This window comes from Symphalangus syndactylus, chromosome 7 (genome assembly GCF_028878055.3).
Source record: "Symphalangus syndactylus isolate Jambi chromosome 7, NHGRI_mSymSyn1-v2.1_pri, whole genome shotgun sequence".
NCBI lineage: Eukaryota > Metazoa > Chordata > Mammalia > Primates > Hylobatidae > Symphalangus > Symphalangus syndactylus.
In genome coordinates, this window is record NC_072429.2 from 124,237,603 (window position 1) to 124,260,828 (window position 23,226).

The following is a 23,226-nucleotide window of genomic DNA, read 5'->3' on the forward strand; positions in this document are numbered from 1 at the left end:
TCTAAGTGCTTTACATTATATTAACTCCTATAATCTTCATAGCCCAGTGAGAGAAGGACAGTTCTTACAGATAAGGAAAAGTAGGCACAGAGAAGCGAAGTCACCCATGGAAAGTCAGAGATGGAACTAGGAAATGGCTGAGCTGGGACCAGAATCTGGAGAGCCCAGTCCTAAAATCTCCATTCTTAACTCCATACTCTCCTCCTCCCTATTGACATAATTTAGAAAATGAAAATATATTTGAAGCCCACATTTAGAACCAAAGCTTTTGTAAATTAATTGTGTGTGTGTGTGTGTGTGTCTGTGTGTACAAAAAGTCTAATTAAAATGGAGGCCTATGCACTATGCAGGAGGATCACTTGAGCCCAGGAGTTTGAGACCAGCCTGGACAAGATGGCAAGACCTCGCTTCTATTAAAAAAGAAATAAGGCCGGGCACAGTGGCTCACACCTGTAATTTCAGCACTTTGGGAGGCCAAGGTGGGTGGATCATCTGAGGTCAGGAGTTCAAGACCAGTTTGGCCAACACAGCGAAACCTCATCTCTACTAAAAATACAAAATTGGCAGCGCACAGTGGCTCAAGCCTGTAATCCCAGCACTTTGGGAGGCTGAGGCAGGTGGATCACGAGGTCAGGAGTTCAAGACTAGCCTTGCCAACATGGTGAAACCCTATCTCTACTAAAAATGCAAAAATTAGCCTTGGTGTGAGCCTGTAATCCCAGCTACTCAGGAGGCTGACATATGAAAATTGCTTGAACCTGGGAGGCAGAGGTTGCAGTGAGCCAAGATCATGCCACTGCACTCCAGCCTGGGCAACAGAGCTCTGTCTCAAAAAAAAAAAAAAAAGACCCACCCCCATAATTCAGTCACCTCCCACTGGGTTCCCCCAGTGACATCTGAGAATTTTAGGAGTTAAAATTCATGGTAAGATTTGGGTGGGGATACAGCCAAACCAAACCATCATTCCACCCAGCCCCTCCCAAATTTCATGTCCTCACATTTCAAAACCAATCATGCCTTCTCAACAGTCCCCCAAAGTCTTAACTCATTTCAGCATTAACTCAGAAGTCCACAGTCCAAAGTCTCATCTGATACAAGGGAAGTCCCTTCTGCTTGTGAGTCTGTGAAATCAAAAGTAAGCTAGTTACTTTTACTTCCTAGATACAATGAGGGTACAGGTATTGGATAAATACAGCCATTCCAAATGGGAGAAATTGCCCCAAACAAAGGGGCTACAGGGCCTATGCAAGTCTGAAATCCAGTGGGGCAGTCAAATCTTAAAGGTCCAAAATGACCTCCTTTGACTCCATGTCAAATCCAGGTCAAACAGGTACAAGAGGTAGTCTCCTATGGCCTTGGGCAGCTCCACCCCTGTGAATTTGCAGGGTGTAACCGCCCTTCTGGCTGCTTTCATGGGCTGGCATTGAGTGTCCGCAGCTTTTCCAGGCACATGGTGCCACGATTCTGGGGGTTGAAGGATGGCAGCCCTCTTCTCACAGCTCCACTAGGCAGTGCCCCAGTAGGGACTGTGTGGGGGCTCTGACCCCACATTTTCCTTCCACACTGTCCTAGCAGAGGTTCTCCATGAGGGCCCCACCCCTGCAGCAAACTTCTGCCTGGGCATCCAGGCATTTCCATACATACTCTGAAATCTAGGCGGCAGTTCCCAAGCCTCAATTCTTGACTTCCGTGCACCTGCAGGCTCAACATCACGTGGAAGCTGCCAAAGCTCGGGGCTTCCACCCTCTGAAGCAGCTGCCCAGCTGGGACACAGGGCACCAAGTCCCTAGACTGCACACAGCAGAGGGACCCTGGACCCAGCCCATGAAACCATTTTTTTCCTTCAAAACCTCTGGGCCTGTGATGGGAGGGGCTGCCCCAAATGTCTCTGACATGCCCTGGAGACATTTTCCCCATTGTCTTGGTGATTAACATTTGGCTCCTTGTTACTTATGCAAATTTCTGCAGCTGGCTTGAATTTGTCCTCAGAAAATAGGATTCTCTTTTCTATTCCATTGTCAGGCTGCAAATTTTCCAAACTTTTATGCTCTGTTTCCCTTTTAAAACTGAATGCCTTTAACAGCACCCAAGTCACCTTTGCTTTGCTGCTTAGAAATTTCTTCTGCCAGATACCCTAAATCATCTGTCTTGTTCAAAGTTCCACAGATCTCTAGGGCAGGGGCAAAATGTCGCCAGTCTCTTTGCTAAAACATAACAAGAGTCACTTTTGCTCCAGTTCCCAAAAAGTTCCTAATCTCCATCTGAGACCACCTCAGCCTGGATTTCATTGTCCATATCATTATCAGCATTTTGGTCAAAGCCATTCAACAAGTCTCTAGGGAGTTCCAAAATTTCCTACATTTTCCTGTCTTCTTCTGAGCCCTTCAAACTGTTCCAACCTCTGCCTGTTAACCCAGTTCCAAAGTCACTTCCACATTTTCAGGTATCATTTCAGCAGTGCCCCATTCTACTGGTACCAATTTACTGTATTAGTTCATTTTCATGCTGCTGATAAAGACATACCCAAGACTGGGCAATTTACAAAGGAAAGAGGTTTTATGGACTTACAGTTCCAGATGGCTGGAGAGGCCTCACAATCACAGCAGAAGGCAAGGAGGGACAAGTCACATCTTACATGGATGATGGCAGGCAAAAAGAGAGCTTGTGCAGGGAAACTCCCATTTTTAAAACCATCAGATCTCATGAGACTCATTCATTATCACGAGAACAGTGCAAGAAAGGCCTGCCCCCATAATTCAATCACCTCCCACTGGGTTCCTCCCATAACACGTGGGAATTGTGACAGTTACAATTCAAGATGAGATTTGGGTGGGGACAAAGCCAAACCATATCACTAGCCAACATGGTGAAACCCTGTCTCTACGAAAAATACAGAAAATTAGCTGGGTGTTGTGGCGTATACCTGTAATCCCAGCTACTCATGAAGCTGAGAGACAAAATTTGCTTGAACCCAGGAGGCGGAGGTTGCAGTGAGCCAAGATCGCACTACTGCTGCACTCCAGCTGGGCAACAGAGTGAGACTGTCTCAAAATAAAGAAAAGAAAGATAAATAAATTTTTTTAAATGCAGGAAATAACTGAATTTGACATCTACTGCGCAGTAAAAGCCACTAAATATAACATATTTGAGTTTAAAAGCATAGTCTAACATGGTTGAATTAATTTTGAAAGCACTTTTATGAAATTCAGAAAGTAGTATGACATTCAGTTGTCTATGAACTAAATGCTTTTGAATTTCCTAAGATGCTTTATCTGAATCAGACTTTATGGAGGAAATGATTGTATTTAAGCCAGAACAAACATACTTTTCATGGAATGTGGTCCTTTTGTGAAATACTTTGCTTATTAAACAGATAGGGGTAAGCATAAAGTGCATCCCAAGATTGGATTTCCATTTTTCCCAACCCTAAAGAGAATTCTGGAATATTTGTATGGGTACCAATACCAGTTAGAAAAATGCAAAATAACAGTATTTCACTTTTGAAAAGGTATGGTATTTATATCTTCTGAAATCTTTCCCTTCTTTAGCCTTCAGAAACTGTTTCATAAATTTGTCTAGCCATTCAAAGAGTTTGATGTTTTACACAAAATTGATTTTCATCTTTGAAGGTCTGTCATTTGATTGTTAATATCAATCTGGCATATTATTAGCTTTTTTTTCTTTTTCTTTTCTTTTTTTTTTTTTTTTTTTTTTGGGACAGTGTCTTTCTCTGTCACCCAGGCTGGAATGCAGTGGCGCAATCTCAGCTCACTGCAACCTCCGCCTCCCGGGTTCAAGCAATTCTCCTACCTCAGCCTCCTGAGTAGCTGGGATTACAGGTGTAAACCACCACATCTGGCCCAATCTGGCATATTTATTAAGTTTCTGTTATAGGAGTTTTTTTTTGATAGAAACTTTTCTTCATTTAAAATTATATTCATCTTCTTTAGTAACCCAATATATAAGACAGTTTAAAGGGGAGCAGTTCTAGTCAAAGAGGAGGTGGGAGTTGCAGCTCTCCTTTTCCCAGGACAATCCCAGAGTCCTAGCTGAGATTACCCCAAGGCCACAAGTGGCATTTGAAAACTGCACTAGACATTGTAGCGAAATAGTTTTTCAGATATGACTGATTTAAGACTAGGACAATTGTGTGGACATGGCATTGTTTTAAAATGCTAATTATATTAAGAAACTCAACTAGCACATTTAAAACATTACCACACGGCCGGGCACGGTGGCTCACACCTGTAAACCCAGCACTTTGGGAGGCCGAGTCAGGCAGATCATCTGAGGTCAGGAGTTCGAGACCAGCTTGGCCAACATGGTGAAACCCTGTCTCTACTAAAAATACAAAAAAATTAGCCAGGCATGGTTGTATGTGCCTGTAATTCCAGCTACTTGGGAGGCTGAGGCAGGAGAATCGCTTGAACCCAGGAGACGGAGGTTGCAGTAAGCCGAGATCACGCCACTGCACTCCAGACTGAGCGACAGAGCAGGATTCTGCCTCAAAATAAATAAATTCATTAATTTTTTAAAAGTTACCACAAACTCCAAAAGATAATTTCTCTCTCACCTTATATAAAACTTCAAACATGGAGTGTCCAGCTTGAAGCAGTGTCTGAGGGGAGTGCTGCTTTTAGCTGGACACACCCCGACGGAGGTTTTATGCAAGGACAGAGATAAATTACAGGACTGAGAGGAACCAAGGCTGGTGTGAACTGACTGCTTGCCATGCACCAGGCTCAGGTCTAAGTCCCTTAAAAGTATCCCCTAAGCTAAGTCTGAACCCTCGTTATTACCCCCATTTTACAGATGAGGAAACTGTGGTTCAGAGTCATCAAGTGATTTGCCCAGGTTTACACACTTGTGCGCAGTCAGTCCTGTCTTGGAATGGAACAGTGAGTGAGCAGAAGCACTCCGCCCTGCTGGTGGGCTCTTTGCCCCAGGGCCATGGAGGGCACATAGGGTCAGCAGACCTGCACTTCTATCCCATCTTCCTTATTGCTGTTACTGAGACCATTTCCCAGGTTCGCAGACTCCAGTTATCCACGAATTTAGCATAGCTGGGTGATCCTCCCCTCCCTTGTTCTCTCTGCCAACACCACCAAATCCAGGGCCTCCCTCCTTACTTCACACCAAGACTATTCACCGGCCTCCCAGCTGGCCTCCTGACTCAAATCTTGCCCCTGTCATATTAACCTACTAGAATACTGATTGGGTAATTTCACATCCTACCCAAAAGCCTCCCTTTCCTACAGAATGATGTCCTGTTCTGGCGTTCAGGATTTTACCACATAGCAGCCCCCTTCCTCTCTGCAACACTTCCCTCTTTTCCCTCTATTCCGACACCCCCTCTCTTTCCAGCAAAGTTTCTTCCAGGAAGGGAACTAACCCTCTGTGTCCCTGACTAGCACATAAAGGTGATATTGGTCACTTCCCTACCCCAGGCCTCAGATTTCCCACGTAAACTAAAAGACTTGGATGTCTCCCTAAGTTTCTTTAAAAGCTGTAAGATTCCAGCCGGGTGAGGTGACTCACTCCTGTAATCCCAGCACTTTGGGAGGCCAGGGCGGGAGGATCACCTGAGGTCAGGATTTCAAGACCAGCCTGCCCAACATGGTGAAACCCCATCTCTACAAAAATACAAAAATTATCTGAGCATGATGGCAGGTGCCTGTAATCCCAGCTACAGGCTGAGGCAGAATTGCTTGAACCCGTGAGGCGGAGGTTGCAATGAGCCGAGATCACGCCACTGCATTCCAGCCTGGGCGACAGAGTGAGACACCGTCTCCAAAAAAAAAAGAAAAAAAAGGAAGTGAGATTCCATGTCATATTGTCAATGACTAGGTCCTACAGGAAGTAGAAGGCCCTTTGGAAGGACAGCAGATTGACATGGAAATTAGTACAAACACACACACACACATACCCTGTCTATTTTAGAGACAGGGTCTTGCTCTGCTCTGCCACCGAGGCTGGAGTACAGTGGCACATTCATAGCTCACTGTAACCAACTCCTGGGCTCAAGTGATCCTCTCACCTCTCAAGTAGCTGGCACCACAGACACGGGCCACCATGCCCAGTTAATTTTTTTTTTATTTGTAGGGATGGGGTCTCGATGTGTTGCCCAGGCTGGTCTCAAACTCGTGGGCTCAAGCAATTCTCCCACTTTAGCCTCCCAAAGAGCTGGGATTACAGGCATGAGTCACAGTGCCTAGCCACAAATTAGTATATAATTGACCAAAATGTGTATATTGAATCACGATGGTGGGTGCCTGTAATCCCAGCTACTCAGGAGGCTGAGGCAGGAGAATTGCTTGAACCTGGGACATGGAAGTTGCAGTGAGCTGAGATCACGCCACTGCACTCCACCCTGAGCAATGGAGTGAGACTCCATCTTAAAAAATAATAATAATAAAATTAAAAAAATAAAAATAAAGGCCAGGCATGGTGGCTCACGCCTGTAATCCCAGCACTTTGGGAGGCCAAGTTGGGCAGGTCACGAGGTCAGGAGATCAAGACCATCCTGGCTAACACAGTGAAACCCCGTCTCTACTAAAAATACAAAAAATTAGCCAGGCATTGGCCGGGCGCAGTGGCTTACGCTTGTAATCCCAGCACTTTGGGAGGCCGAGGCGGGCGGATCACGAGGTCAGGAGATCAAGACCACGGTGAAACCCCGTCTCTACTAAAAAAAATACAAAAAAATTAGCCGGGCGTGGTGGTGGGCGCCTGTAGTCCCAGCTACTGGGGAGGCTGAGGCAGGAGAATGGCACGAACCTGGGAGGTGGAGCTTGCAGTGAGCCGAGATCACGCCACTGCACTCCAGCCTGGGCAACACAGCAAGACTCCGTCTCAATAAATAAATAAATAAATAAATAAAAATTAAAAGTCTGGAACCCTTTGATTGGGAGACAGGGTGGGGTGACTCATGTGGGTAGATTACCCGGCTGTATGAAGATTTTTATGTTTTGGAAATCTGCCTTCTAGCTGTGTCAGATTTGTGGAGGGGGGATGACGATTCTGAAAAGAAGGCAGGTAAAACTGAAGGAAACAGGAACGCTTTTACATTGCTGGTGGAAATGCAAGTTGATGCAGCCACTTTGAAAACTGTTTGGCTTTTTAAAAAAATGTTAACGCACTGCTGGGCGCAGTGGCTCACGCCTGTAATCCCAGCACTTTGGGAGGCTGAGGCGGGCGGATCACAATGTCAGGATATCGAGACCATTCTGGCTAACATGGTGAAACCCCGTCTCTACTAAAAATACAAAAATTAGCCGGGCGTGGTGGCGGGCGCCTGTAGTCCCAGCTACTCAGGAGGCTGAGGCAGGAGAATGGCATGAACCCGGGAGGTGGAGCTTGCAGTGAGCTGAGATCATGCCACTGCACTCCAGCCTGGGCGACAGAGCGAGACTCCATCGCAAAAAACAACAACAAAAAATGTTAACACACAACCCAGCAATTCCATTCTTAGGTATCTACCCAAGAGAATTAAAAACATGTTCACACAAAGCCTTCTGTGTAAAAGTTCAGGCCGGGCACGGTGGCCCACACGTGTAATCCCAGCATTTTTGGAGGCCGAGGCAGGTGGATCACCTGAGGTCAGGAGTTTGCAGCCAGCCTGGCCAACATGGTGAAACTCCGTCTCTACTAAAACTACAAAAATTAGCCAGGCATAATCATGTGCCTGTAATCCCAGCTATTCAGGAGGCTGAGGCAGGAGAATTGCTTGAACCCGGGAGGCAGAGGTTGCAGTGAGCCATGATCGCGCCACTGCACTCCAGCCTGGGCGACGGAGAGACTCTGTCTCAAAAAATAATAATAATAAATAATAAATTAATAAATAGTTCATAACAGCACGATTTACAATAGCAAAAAAAATTGGAAACAATACAAATATTCAGTTGGTGAATGGATAAACAAAATGTGATAAATCCATACAATGGAATACCACTTGGCAATATGAAGGAATGAAGTCCTTTTTAAAAAACCATTGGCCGGGCGCGGTGGCTCATGCCTGTAATCCCACCAGCGCTTTGGGAGGCCGAGGTGGGCAGATCACCTGAGGTCAGGAGTTGGAGACCAGCCTCAACATGGAGAAACCCGTCTCTACTAAAAACACAAAGTTAGCTGGGTGTGGTGGTGCATGCCTATAATCCCAGCTACTCGGGAGGCTGAGGCAGGAGAATCGCTTGAACCTGGGAGGCGGAGGGTGCGGTGAGCTGAGATCGCGCCATTGCACTCCAGCCTGGGCAACAAGAGCGAAACTCCGTCTTAAAAAAAAATAAAAAATTAAAGATAAAAACCCATGTGTGTTGAGGTCGGAGTTCGAGACCAGCTGAGGCAGGCAGATCACCTGAAGTCAGGAGATCGAGACCAGCCTGGCCAACATGGTGAAACCCTGTCTCTAATAAAAATACAAAATTTAGCCGGGTGTGGTGGCAGGCAGCTGTAATCCCAGCTACTCAGGAGGCTGAGGCAGAATTGCTTGAACCCAGAGGCAGAGCTTGTAGTGAGCCGAGATCGTGCCACTGCATTCCAGCCTGGGTGACAGAGCAAAACTCTGTCTGGAAAGAGAAAAAAAAGTTGTGTGTGTGTGTGTGTAGTGTGTGTATTATGTGTTGAGAGTATTTAAGATCTACTCTCAGTAAATTTCAAGTGTGCAGTACTTTATGATTAACTGTGGTCACCATGCTATACATTAGATCAGCTGATAACTGCAAGTTTGTACCCTTTGACCCACATCTTTGCATTTCCCTACCCCAGACCCTTGGTAACCTCCCTCCTACTCTGTTTCTGTGAGTAGGAGTGAAGCACATATGAATGTAGAAAGAAAGTGAAAGAAGCCAGTTATAGAGATCACATGGGCTATGAATCCTCTCGCGCGAAATGTTCAGAAAGACAAATCTAGAGGGACAGAAAGATTAGTGGTGGCCTGGTCTGGGGGTGGCAACTGAGAGGGAATGCACGAGGGACCCTCTGGGGGTGAGGGAAATTGGATTGTAGTGGAGGTTGCACAACTCTAAATTTACCAAAACTCATTGAATCCAGTACTTTTTTTTTTTTTTTTTTTGAGTCAGGGTCTTGCTCTGTCACTCAGGCTGGAGTGCAGTGGTGTGATTTCGGCTCACTGCAGCCTTAACCTTCCAGGCTCAAACAATTTTCCCACTGCTGCCTCCCCAGTAGCTGGGACTGCCAGCGTGCACCACCACACCCAGCTAATTTTTTTGTTGTTTGTTCGTGGAGACGGGGTTGTGTTGAGTTGCCCAGGCTGATCTTGAACTCCTAGGCTCAAGAGATCCACCCTCCCTCAGTTTCCCAAAGTGGTGGGATTACAGGCATGAGCCACCGCACCCAGCCCAGCCTGGAGAGCAGTGGCACGATCTCGGCTCACTGCAACCTCCGCCTCCCAGGTTCAAGCGATTCTCCTGCCTCAGCCTCCTGAGTAGCTGGGATTACAGGCACGCGCCACCATGCCCAGCTGATTTTCTGTGTTTTTAGTAGAGACGGGGTTTCACCATGTTGGTCAGGCTGGTCTCAAACTCCTGACCTCATGATCTGCCCGCCTCGGCCTCCCAAAGTGCTGGGATTATAGGCGTGAGCCACCACGCCTGGCAGATTTCTTTCTTTTTATTTTTTTTTTTTTTTTTTTTTTTTTTTTTTTTTTTTTTTTTTTTTTTTTGAGACGGAGTCTCGCTCTGTCGCCCAGGCTGGAGTGCAGTGGCGCAATCTCGGCTCACTGCAAGCTCCGCCTCCCGGGTTCACGCCATTCTCCTGCCTCAGCCTCTCCGAGTAGCTGGGACTACAGGCGCCCGCCACCACGCCCGGCTAATTTTTTGTACTTTTAGTAGAGACGGGGTTTCACCGTGGTCTCGATCTCCTGACCTCATGATCCGCCCGCCTCGGCCTCCCAAAGTGCTGGGATTACAAGCGTGAGCCACCGCGCCTGGCAGATTTCTTTCTTTTTAATGAACAAATACAGAATTGGTTTTAAAACAAAAACAAAAAGCAAGATACGATTATGAAAGGAAGCAACTCAAGGATCATCTTTTGTCACAAACACCACAGTGCTGTTAAGAAACGAGTCCGCATGCTGCTGGAATATATGGAAAAGGCTGCCGTACAGTCAGGAAGACAGGCCATGAGGCTCTGTGTGAGGCCCAGAGGTGAGTTTTTAAGCTATTTATGGTGACCACAGTTCACAAAGAATGTGAAGACACTGATTCGTCCAGAGAACAGCATAAACAAGGCTATTTAGGGATAGTAAAACTTGGATGCTATACTGAAAAGAACTGGGATGTTTTTGCCCACAGAGAAAAAAACTTAGGCTTGTTTTATAGAAAATATGGGACTCTGGCCAGGTGCAGTGGCTCAAGCCTGCAATCCCAGCACTTTGGGAGGCCTAGGCAGCTGGATCACTTGAAGTCAGGCGATCCAGACCAGCCTGGCCAACTTGGTGAAACTCTGTCTCTGCTAAAAAATACAAAAAAAAGCTGGGTGTGGTGGTGCACACCTGTAATCCCAGCTACTTGGGAGGCTGAGGCAGGAGAATTACTTGAACCCAGGAAGCAAAGGTTGCAGTGAGCCAAGATCATGCCACTGCAGTCCAGCCTGGGTGACAGAGTGAGACTCCATCTCAAAAAAAAGAAAATATGCGACTGTGTCAGGAATATGCCACAAGGCGATTAACAATATGTGCCATTAAAGGGCCAATTAAACAGTCTTTGAGACTTAGAAGAAGAAAAACTTAGCATAAAGGGTCTCATGCAGGGACACCTGGTCGACTCCCAAGGGACTGTGGATAAAATTCAGGAAGTTTATAAATTGACGTGGGGAGAAAATTGCTTCTTTACTAACCTGTAATTGGAATTTAGCATCTCCCACAATTCTGAATATAGGCAATGAACTCCAATAGAATTAGCAGTACCTGTGACTTTATCACTAACAAAAGTGATAAATAGGCAGGGTGTGGTAGCTCACGCCTGTAATCCCAGCACTTTGGGAGGCCAAGGAGGGAGGGCAGATCACAAGGTCAGGAGTTCGAGACCAGCCTGGCCAATACGGTGAAACCCCGTCTCTACTAAAAATATAAAAATTAGCCAGGCATGGTGATGCACGCCTGTAATCCCAGCTACTCAGGAGGCTGAGGCAGAAGAATCCCTTGAACCTGGGAGGCAGAGGTTGGAGTGAGCTGAGATCACACCACTGCACTCCAGCCTGAGTGACAGAACAAGATTCCGTCTCAAAAAAAAAAAAAAGCCATAATATTTTCATATTACATTACTGTTATGGAGATAAAATTACCATCATTTCTTATAAAATGCATTACTTAGTTTCTTGCAATTACAGAATAACAGAAATTGGATTGATCTTCCCACCTTTAACAGCTAAAAATCTAGATGCCATTGATGAAACAGTGGTTTTCAGACATTAGACAACAGGTAGCACAGGCCAGTGATAGGGAAGGGAAACAAACAAACCAGCTCAGCCCAATGACTGCTCAGTGCCCAGAGAGTGCCCAGGCCACCGTAGAGCCAGGGAAGCCCATGTGGGCCTGCCGGTCTGTCTGCGCTGAGTGGAAAGAGTTGACGAAGGAGGCCAGGCGGCTAGAATTCGCAGGGCAGTACTGAAAAGAGAGAGCTGCTCAGCGAGCCCCTGGAGCCTGCAGCTGAGTCATCATCAGCATGTGCCTGTGAGGAAACCACCTGAGGCTGAGAAAGAACCACAGAGGAGGAAAGGTAACAAAAACTGGGGCTCACACAGACCAAAGAATAGTTCCTTTTCCCACCAGCCAGAGTAGAAAGCCTCATAATTGATGAGGCATTTGGTAGAGTGGAAATCTAGCGCTAGACTAAAGGATGCTCTTGTACTGCTTAACGATGCTTAAAGATACACCTCCAGGCTGGGGGCAGTGGCTCGTGCCTATGATCCCAGCAGTTTGGGAGGCCAAGGCAGGTGGATCACCTGAGGTCAGGAGTTCGAGACCAGCCTGGCCAACATGGTGAAACCCCATCTGTACTAACAATACAAAAATTAGCCTGGTGTGGTGGCATGCACCTGTAATCCCAGGTATATGGGAGGCTGAGGCAGGAGAATCACTTGAACCTGGGAGGCGGAAGTTGCAGTGAGCCGAGATTACATCATTGCATTCCAGACTGGGAAGAGCAAAACACTCGGCAGCAAGAGCGAAACTACATCTCAAAAAAAAAAAAAAAAATACACCTCCAAAGCAGGGGCAGCAAAACTGTATGTGAAGGACCAGAGACTGAATATTCTCAGCTTTGCAGGAGGACATACAATCTCTGTTGCAGCAACTCAACTCTGCCCTTGTAGCATGAAATGCAGACAATATGTAAATGCATAAGAGTGGCTGTGTTCCATAGAGTTATTTATAGACTGAATTTCTTAAATTTAATTGTCACTTAACACAAAATATTATTCTTTTGATATTTTCAACCACTTAAAAACGTAAAAAGCATTCTTACCTCATGAATCATACAAAAGCAGAGGTGGGCAGGGGGCAGATTTGGCCTATGGGCTGTAGCTTGCTGACGTTTTTTTCTTTTTTGAGACGGAGTCTCACTCTGTTGCCCAGGCTGGAGTGCAGTGGCGTGATCTTGTCTCACTGCAACCTCTGCCTCCCAGGTTCAAGCAATTCTCCTGCCTCAGCCTCCCAAGTAGCTGGGATTACAGGCACTTGCCACCACACCTAGCTAATTTTTGTATTTTGAGTAGAGACGGTGTTTCACCATGTTGGCCAGGCTGATGTTGAACTGCTGACCTCAGGTGATCCTCCCACCTCAGCCTCCCCAAGTGCTGGGATTGCAGGCGTGAGCCACCGTGCACAGCCCACTTGCTGACCTTTGATCAAAAAGATTGAAACGTTTCTCATTAACTGTGTACCAGAGCAAGGCTCAAAAATATTTAAAAGAATACAAAATAAACAAATAAATCTAGCACCCAACAATGTCAAATTCACAATGTCTGACATCCAATCAAAAAGTTCCAGCTGTGTGCTGGGAGCAGTGACTCATGCCTATAATCCCAGTGCTTTGGGAGGTAAGAGGATTGCTTGAGCCCAGGAGTTTGAGGCTGCAGTGACCTATGATCATTCCACTGCACTCTAGCCTGGGTAACATAGCAAGACCCTGTCTCTAAAAAAGTAATAAACTAATTTAAAATTTTTTTTAAGTTCCAGCTATGCAAATAAGCAGGAAAATATAATCCATAATAAAGGGAAGATTTGTGCAGTAGTAATAGACATAGATGACAGAATTAGTAGATGAAAATATTAAAACAGCTATTGAAAATATATGTCAAGGGCCAGGTGTGGTGGCTCATGCCTGTAATCCCAGTACTTTGGGAGGCCGAGGCGTGTGGATCACGAGGTCAGGGGTTTGAGACCAGCCTGGACAACATGGTGAAACCCTGTCTCTACTAATAATACAGAAATTAGCTGGGCGTGGAGGCGTGTGCCTGTAATCCCAGCTACTTGGGAGGCTGAGGCAGGAGAATCGCTTAAACCCGGGAGGTGGAGGTTGCAGTGAGCCAAGATCACACCATTGCACTCCAGCCTGGGTGACAGGGCAAGACTCCATCTCAAAAAAAAAAAAGAAAGAAAGAAAGAAAGAAAATATATGATGTCTAAAAGGTAGAGGAAAGCATGAGATGTGATGGAGAAACATGGAAGATATAAAAATGACCCAAATCAAATTTCTAAAAAAAAAAAAAAATACATCTGCAATGAAAAACATACTGGGTGGGACTAACAGTAGATTCAACACTGTATTAGAAAAGATTAGTGAGGTTGAAGACAGAGCAAGAGAAACTAACCAAATTGAAGCACAGGGAGAAAAAAGTCACAGGAAATAAAAAAACCCACAGAAAAAAAACAGTAAACAACATCAGTGAGCTGTGGGACATCAAGCAGCCTAATATGTATGTATTTGGAATCCCCAAAGGAAAGAAGATAGAAGAGGACAAAAAAAGAAGAAATAAAATACAGTATTTTCTAAACCTGCTGCTAGATCTTATTTACTGTGTGAATTAAAAAGCATACATATTACTAAATTACAAATATATTTTTCAAAATGTCTCAATATAATTCATTACATTTCAGTATAATTGGGTTCCTTTGTAATCTTGTGCTTTTAAAAGCATTGTTCTGAAAAAGGGTTCGACACTTCACTAGATCACCCACTGGTCCAAGGCCCAGTGAAGGTCAAGAGTCCTGTTGGCACTTGTACTCCCCTCTATGGTGGACCTGGCTCTCTGGCTGCTCCTCATTTATATTCCAGCCTCTGCTATGTTTCCAGGACATTCTGTGATAGAGCCTGCTATAATTCATATATTTCTGTCACCTAGCACAAAGCCTGGCACCTTGCAGTTGTTTGCTGATCATTTGGTAAATAATGCATTTTTTGAAATGTTCTCTTTGTCCTCAGAAGATTAAAGAAGAAATACATACACATAATGCAGATGAAATTTCTCCCAGACAAGCGGTAGTTGTCAGAGCTCATCAGGCATATTTTGCATGCCCTAGTCCATTAATCCTCCCGACAGCTGTGGGTGCAGATGAAGAAACTGATGCCCAAAGAAGATCAAGTCTTGGGCCGGGCGCGGTGGCTCAAGCCTGTAATCCCAGCACTTTGGGAGGCCGAGGCGGGTGGATCACGAGGTCAGGAGATCGAGACCATCCTGGCTAACACGGTGAAACCCCGTCTCTACTAAAAAATACAAAAAAATTAGCCGGGCGTGTTGGTGGGCGCCTGTGGTCCCAGCTACTTGGGAGGCTGAGGCAGGAGAATGGCGTGAACCCAGGAGGTGGAGGTTGTGGTGAGCCGAGATCGCGCCACTGCACTCCAGCCTGGGGGACAGAGAAAGACTCCGTCTCAAAAAAAAAAAAAAAAAAAAAAAAAAAGAAGATCAACTCTTGTCCAAGATTCCTGAGCCAGTGAGTGATGGGCCAGGAGGACTGGAACCAGACCCCACCCCTGCCTCTGCCAAAACAGCCCCACTGAGCCAGGCAGATCAAGTTCTAGGTCAGACTATGGAGTCAGTGTGGGAAGTCCTTAGCAGTTCTGATCCTCTCAGAGGAGTCCCCAGGTTCTTCTAACACACAGGCCTACTTCTTTTTTCTTAAAGTGAATTTATATCACAGTTTCTCAGTCCATTTTCTGCTACTATAACAGAATACCACAGACTAGGTAATTTATAAAGAAAAGAAATGTATTTAGCCCACAGTTCTAGAGGCTGGGAAATCAAAGAGTACAGTGCTGGCATCTGGTGAGGGCCTTCGTGCCCCATGATAAAACCGTGAAGGAGGGCATCACTTGGCGAGAGGGCAAGAGTATTTCAGCTCAAGTCTTTCTTCCTCTTCTTATAAAGCCACTAGTTCCATCATGGGCACCCCACCCTGATGACCTTATCTGGTTCTAATTACCTCCCAAAGGCCTCACCTTCAAATAACATAAACATATTAATTTGGGAATCAAGTTTCCAACACATGAAATTTGGGGGACACATTCAAACCACAGCACACAGGTACTCTAGGAGGAGCAGTGGGTGGTGGGGAAATGAAGGCACAGTGAGAGGATGTCTCCACTCTTGGCCCTGCCTTAGCTACGCACAGCCTGTCTTCAAAGGGTTCTGCGGGCATGTTTCTTGATTCTATTGATAAGCAGAAAGGGTGGGGTCTTGGGAGGCTGTATTTGTTTTACGCATTACCTCACAAAAAGCCACACTCTTTCAAAAGAACACAAGTTCTTGCAACTAGCGTGTGACTTCCAATATCCAAGACAAATAATGGGAAATTTTTCCCCACTACCCTTCAACAAAAGGAGAGAGAAGATCCTACAGCATTGAAATGATTCTTCTGTTAGATGTAGAAGTAATACTATGAATAAATAATTTTGGGTAGGTTGGAATACAACAGGCAAAAATATGCAACCTTCAGAAGCAGAGGGTCAAGCTGCAGCACCCAAGGGTGTGGGTGGTGGTGGTGAGAGATGAATACCAGAAAAGTCTATTTAGACCATCCTTCCCCAACTCACCTACCTTAAAACAAAACCCCTCATGCATCTTATGGAGATTTGTGGCATGAACAAACACCTTCTAAAAAGAAGACACTGGCCGGGTGCAGTGGCTCACGCCTGTAATCCCAGCATTTTGGGAGACTGAGGCAGGCGGATCACAAGGTCAAGAGATCGAGACCATCCTGGCCAACATGTTGAAACCCCATCTCTACTAAAAATACAAAAACTAGCTGGGCACAGTGGCACGCGCCTATAATCCCAGCTACTTGGGAGGTTGAGGCAGGAGAATTGCTGGAACCCAGGAGGTAGAGCTTGCGGTGAGCTGAGATCGCGCCACTGCACTCCAGCCTAGGCGACAGAGCGAGACTCCATCTCAAAAATAAATAAATAAATAAAAATAAAACAAAATAAAGAAGACACTATCCTTGGAAAAAATTCCTCTCCCTCCACCTGTCTGTCTATCCATCCCACCAGCCATGGGTCAGTCCCATTCCAGCCCTAGTTCTGTGCTAGACACTGAGCTTAAAGATGACCAATACCCAGATCCCACCCTGAAAGGACGACTTCTCGCTGGTCAAGGACACAAAATAACGAAGCTTATTATCAGAGCAGTGCATGAGTGCAAGAGGCACAAGTTGTTGGAAGCAGTTTTGCCCTCCTTGGAGCTGCCTTGCACTGCATTTCATATTCTCCCACCGCACTGGGTCCTTTCTACTTTGTGAGTTATTGTAGGCGTCTCATCTGCCTCCCTTGGCTGTGCTCTCCCCAGGATGGAGTCCACGTCTGAGTCATGCTTCCCCCCCACGCATCAAGGTTTCTCAAAGTGAGGTCCAGGCTCGCCTTTATCAGTCGACCAGAAAAGCTGGTTAAAATGCATATGCCTGGCTGGGGGCGGTGGCTCCCACCTGTAATCCCAGCACTTTCGGAGGCCGAGATGGGTGGATCACCTGAGGTCGGGAGTTCAAGACCAGCCTGGCCAACATGGTGAAACCCTGTCTCCACTAAAAATACAAAAATTGGCTGGACATGGTGGCAGGCACGTGTAATCCCAGCTACTCTGGAGGCTGAGGCAGGAGAATAACTTGAACCCGGGAGGCAGAGGTTGTAGTGGGCTGAGATGGTGTCACCGCACTCCAGCACGGGCGACAGAGCGAGACTGTGTCTCAAAAAAAAAATTTGTTTTAATGCATATGCCTAGGCCCACACCCTAGATTGACCCTAGACTGACTAGACTGACTGAGTCAGAATCCTGGGAGGAATTATGCATTTCAACAAGCTTCCCAGGTGATTCTGTCACAGGACTTTCTCCTTAGTTCAGCTAAGCGCTGGGTCCTTGTCACACGGCCAAGAAAAATTAGGCTCGCCGACAATTTGAAGGGTGAGAATAATAGAATTTATTCGGCAAAAGGGAAAAAAAAAGGAAAGAGGAACTCTCTGTGAGGCCAGGGTCCTGCTAGTGTGTTTCCCGCCCCATAGATTGAATCCCAGTTTCCACCCAGGAAAAGGAGGGACCAGGCTTCTCCCCACTGTAAACCGCATGAACTGCTGTGGCTCCACCCCAGGGCCCATTCCTCCCAGGGAGCAGGCCGGTTGGAGTTTTTCTGGGGACCCCTTCCCACCTGGCTGTTTCAATTCTAATTCATGCCCTATGTGAGGGCCCTGTACCTGATGCACCTCGCATATAAGGAAAAACCCAAATGAATTAATGTTTGGTTCATAAAGCCAAGCAGAAAAACATATATACACATTATAATTTTAGCTATTTAACATATCCTTAAGCAAAAAGCTCAAAGAAGACCATAGATGTGTTTTGTACAAAAATGTAGAGAGTTGTACATCTTTTTCTTTCTTTTCCTTTTAATATTCTATCTGTGTACCTGAGGGCCCATTACATGATACAGTCTTGATTATCACAAACCGACACACAAAAAAACCTCTCATTCCACTTTACCCTACCAATCTAGATGTCATATGTGTTGGAGGCTTGGGAATGGGCTAACGTTGTTTCAGAGAGAGGTCTCTAACCATCTGCTCAGCTAGAGCGAGGCTCAGTTGATATTTTTGGCATGAATATTGGATTCTCCAAGAAAGCAGCGCTTCCCAAACTCCAAATGCTCAAACTCCGCTATCGAAGTTTCACCATATCCACCTATGGCCTGTATTATTATTTGCTGAATTTTTTGGAATTCAGCCTTCTCCTAAATAATAAAATGCATACAATCATGAGTTTGATGTGCTAAGTATCCTTAAATACATTGAAATCAATATGGAACATTAAACGAAAAGAAACGCGTGTTTTTTTTCTTTTGTTTGTTTTGAGACAAAGTTGTTTTGAAACAACTCCGTTGCCCAGGCTGGACTGCAGTGGCGCCATCTTAGCTCTCTGCAACCTTCCACCTCAGCCTCCCGAGTAGCTGGGACTGCAGATGCGCACCACCACGCCAGCTAATTTTTGTATTTTTTGTACAGATGGGGTTTCTTTCACCGTGTTACCCAGGCTGGTCTTGAACTCGTGAGCTCAAGAGATCTGTGTGCCTTGGCCTCTCAAAAGTGCTAGGATTACAGGCATGAGCCACTGCGCCTGGACGAAACTGGTGTTCTTAAAGCCCTAACAGCATCCTGGGTGACCCTGTGGGAGGCTGCTGCTGGAGCGGGGCGGGGGACCCTGGCCGGTGCCCAAAGCCTTCCCACATTCTCCAGTGTTCTCCTAAGAACCTTCCTCCGGGCGGCTCAAGCCTGTAATCCCAGCACTTTGGGAGGCCGAGGTGGGTGGATCATGAGGTCAGGAGATCGAGACCATCCTGGCTAACACGGTGAAACCCCGTCTCTACTAAAAAAATACAAAAAAATTAGCCGGGCGTGTTGGCGGGCGCCTGTGGTCCCAGCTACTCGGGAGGCTGAGGCAGGAGAATGGCGTGAACCCAGGAGGTGGAGGTTGCGGTGAGCCGAGATCGCGCCACCGCACTCCAGCCTGGGGGACAGAGAAAGACTCCGTCTCAAAAAAAAAAAAAAAAAAAAAAAAAAAAAGAACCTTCCTCCACGCTGCCCAGCATTGAAATGAAGAAGTCGCTGCAGAGCATGGCGACACCAGCACGAAGCTTCGGCTATTAATCATCAAGGCATACCCGCCCGCCCACTGGGGTTGGGATTTCAGCATAGACTGTCAGAAAGGACAGGCCCCCAGTGGCTGTGCTTACCAGCAGATCTGAGTTTCACAGGAGAAGTGTGAGCTGGGGCTCAGACTCCCCGCGCCTCGGTGCTGCCATCCCAGGTCACACCCACACAGCTCAGCCAGGCGTTCCTATTGCTCCCACGAGTCACCAAGCATGAACTCCCCAACATGTCCCCATCTGTCTCCTTGAAGCAGGTGACGTCCCTGTCAGCCCTGGGAGTCTGAAGGAGAAGCCTGCTCTTGGCCGGGGAAACTTCCATTCTACAAATCTATTTTTCCTGTGGGCCTGTTGGCCTTTGACGCCACATATGTCCCGCATCCAACCACGTGTCAGAGGCGGCTGTTTAATGCCAGCCAAAGAAAACAAGCCTTCCCACTGCCCTGCGCTAAAGGTGAGGTGACAGCTGGCAGATGGTTAGTGACTCACCCCGGTGGACGCCGACCCACAGACGCGTTTTGAGGGGCTGCCACCAAGGGCACATATCAAGCCAAAGATGGGAACCCGGGCTTGGCTGTTGGGTGAACAACGAGGGATTGCAACACCTTTTTAGCTAACCTCAGCTCTGCAGAGACAGGCGCTCAGGGAGTGAGGTTTAGGGAAGTCAAACACCCTCAGTGTTTTTCCCAGAACAGCTGGACATGTCAGAAGACCCGAGTTCCAATTTCACTCTCTTTCTTACTAGCTCCGTGACCTGAGGTGACTCACAGTAACTTCTCCGCACCTCAGTGCCTTCACCTGTGAAAAGAAGGTGGCCCCAGCTCTGCAGGGCTCTCGGGGCTGTGTCGAGTGAGCTCTCACCCCAGAGACGCTGGAACATTTGGCAGGATTCCCTCCTCAGCGGGTAGGAATCAAGCACGCAGGGGAGGGGCCTGCCTGGCTGCAACCCCGGTGAGCCTGGGATGTAGCAGCCTCTGTTCCTGCGTTCGGGCAGTTGCAGCCTATTTGAATGCATGTGAATGCATGAAGATTAAATAACAAAAAGCACCAAGCAGTCTCAGAATGAATTAGCTTTGGGGGTGGGTGGAAGTGGAGAGGAACCAGGATGGAGGGTGGTGGGGTAGTTAATTTTTCTAAAATGCTATTCCTGTCTTTGCAATTAATGTAGTCTTTCTCAAGATAATTATAGAGGGTCACATTGTGCCACCAGATCAGTGAGGCAGGCAGTAACCCTTCAGGAGGTAGGACTGGGAAAGTGCTCAGGACACAGTGGTCAGAAAAGACTTCACAGGCCAGGGGAACTTCCTTTGGGTAATGAGAAGGGTACCAGCTCGGACAGGTGAGAAGCAAAGTCCTTCTCTTACAGGAGCTAACGCCCAGAGGTGGGATCCCAGAGGGACAGGACTGAAAGGAGAGGAGAGGGCAGGCCCAAGAGACCCAGATTCTACTGGGGACTCGAGCACAGAGGGATCCACTGGATGGACGCCAGGTCAGTGTGCACTTACTGTCCAGTACTCAAGGCCTGTACATAACGAATATTAGAAATGTTAGTAGTTGGGGCTGGGTGTGGTGGATTACGCCTGTAGTCCCAGCACTTTGGGAGGCCTATCACCTGAGGTCAGGAGTTCAAGACCAGCTTGGCCAACATGGCAAAAACCCCACTCTACTAAAAATACAAAAATTAGCTGGGTGTGGTGGCAGGCACCTGTAGTCCCAGCTACTCGGGAGGCTGAGGTATGAGAATCACTTGAACTTGGGAGGCAGAAGTTGCAGTGAGCCTAGATCATACTACTGCATTCCAGCCTGGGTGACAGAGTGAGATCCTGTCTCAGAAAAAACAAAACAAAACAAACAAACAAACAAACAAACAAAAAACAAGGAAATGTAGGCTGGGCGTGGTGGCTCACACCTGTAATCCCAGCATTTTGGGAGGCTGAGGTGGGAGGATCACCTGAGGTCAGGGGTTCGAGACCAGCCTGAGCAACATGGTGAAACCCCTTCTCTGGTAAAAATACAAAAATTAGCCGGATGTAATGGTGCCCCACCCCGTAATCCCAGCTACTGCGGAGGCTGAGGCATGAGAATCACTTGAACCCAGGAGGCAGAGGCTGCAGTGAGCCAAGACTGCACCACTGCACTCCAGCCTGGGCAACAGAGTGAGACTCTGTCTCAAAACAAAACAAAGAGATGTTCGTACTTGGTTCCTTTAAGACACAATGGAGAAAAAAGAAAAAGAGAGACAGATTCTCACGTTTAAAGAGAAAAAAAAAACAAAAGCCAAACCCTAAGCAAAAAGACCCAGGGAGAGTTAAACCACAGAAAGTGTAGAAAGAAGCTGTGCTGAGGGATTTAATAAAATTTCCGAATCTTAAAAGTACACTGGGCGGGGTCTGGGAAGTGAAAGATACAGTCATCAGTATCATCCTTTTCTCCCCCAGAGAAACCAGCAAAGAGCCACTCAGAACTGAGAAACGTTGGCTGATGGGGGAAAAGGTAGGGGAGCAGCCCTTGGCGCCTGTGCTGAAATCTGGCTTCTCTCCACTCAGATGGATGAGCTGGGAGGCACAGCTTCAGGAGCGATTTGCAAGAGATGTACTCGGAGCTCAAGATGGACAGCAGCCTGGCCAACAGCTTCTCACCCTCTCTGGGCAACAGTCTTTCCCAAACAAATAGTGGACAGAACAAGGCTTTGGGGGCTGGAGTCCCAGACTGGAGCTCCGCCCGCCCTCCGCCTTCCCGGAGCCCTGAGACCATGAGACTGTGAGACCGTCGGATTCCATCTCAGGCTGTAGGATTCAGAGCAAGTCCCTGACCTCTCTCAGCCTCAGGACCTGTTGTGAGATGAGAGGACACCCCTGCACCCTCCAGGACAGCTGCAAGGTGGGAGGATGCAGGGTCCTAGTCAGTGTCCCTCTATCTGTCCATGTAGTTTATTCGTAGCACAAATAAGAAACTTGGACATGCCATGGCCGTGAGAGTGGGCTCCTAGGGAGGAAGCACGCTTTCTCTGTCAGTTCCCCCACCAGCAGCCTCCCATCTGGCTCTCCTAGATTCTTGGCGTTGAGGCTCAGTCTGAATTCAGGAAGGATGCGGGAGTTAACAGGCTTCCTGGGGCTAGCCTGGGAGCCACCCCACACAGGCCGTGGGAAGGTGCATCCCCATCTCAGGAGTTCCACTCAACAGATTTACCAGCAAACTCACGATCCACGTCTGTGAGTGGGAGGTTTCTGCCAATAACAGCCAATGCCACCACTTTGGCAAATCTGCCCTCTGAATTTGAACGTGTAGTTGCTGGAATTTGATTTTTAAAATATGTGCTTGTGCGCATGGTGGGGAGGGAGTTAAAAACACATGCCCTTCCTAGATATTGTCTATTCTTGGAAATGCTAAAGCCATCCTCCAGAGGGAACTCAGCAGCAGCAACTGCAGAGGCCAAATCTAAGGGCTTGAACCCCAGCTCTGCCACTTAGTAGATGTGGAATTGGAGCAACTTTTTGTGTGTCCCTTGGCCTCAGTTTGCTCATCTGTAAAATGGGAGTTATGTGTGGATAAACGAGAGAATGCCTGCAAAGTGTGAAGGCTGAGTCAGGTGCATTGTTAAGTATTAAATAGGAGAGATTGGCCAGGCTCAGTGGCTCACATCTGTAATTCCAGCACCTTGGAGGCTGAGGTGGGTGGATCACTTGATGTCAGGAGTTCAAGACCAGCCTGGCCAACATGGTGAAACCCTGTCTCTACTAAAAATACGAAAATTAGCCAGGGGTGTTGGCAGGTGCCTGTAATCCCAGTTTACCTGGAAGGCTGAGGCACGAGTATCGCTTGAACCTGAGAGATGGAGGTTGTAGTGAGCCAAGATCGCACCACTGCCCTCCAGCCTGGATGACAGAGACTCTGTCTCAAAAAAAAAAAAAAAAAAAAAGCGACCGTTAGCCGTTTTCTATTCCATAAATACTGAGTCCAGCATTTAGGATCCCAGGATATGGTGGTTAAAAAAAAAAAGACACACATACAGAAGAAGTAAGAGGAGCTACGCAATGTGAGGCAGGCAAGTAAAGTGCTGGGGGAAGAATGGTGATAAAGGCCAT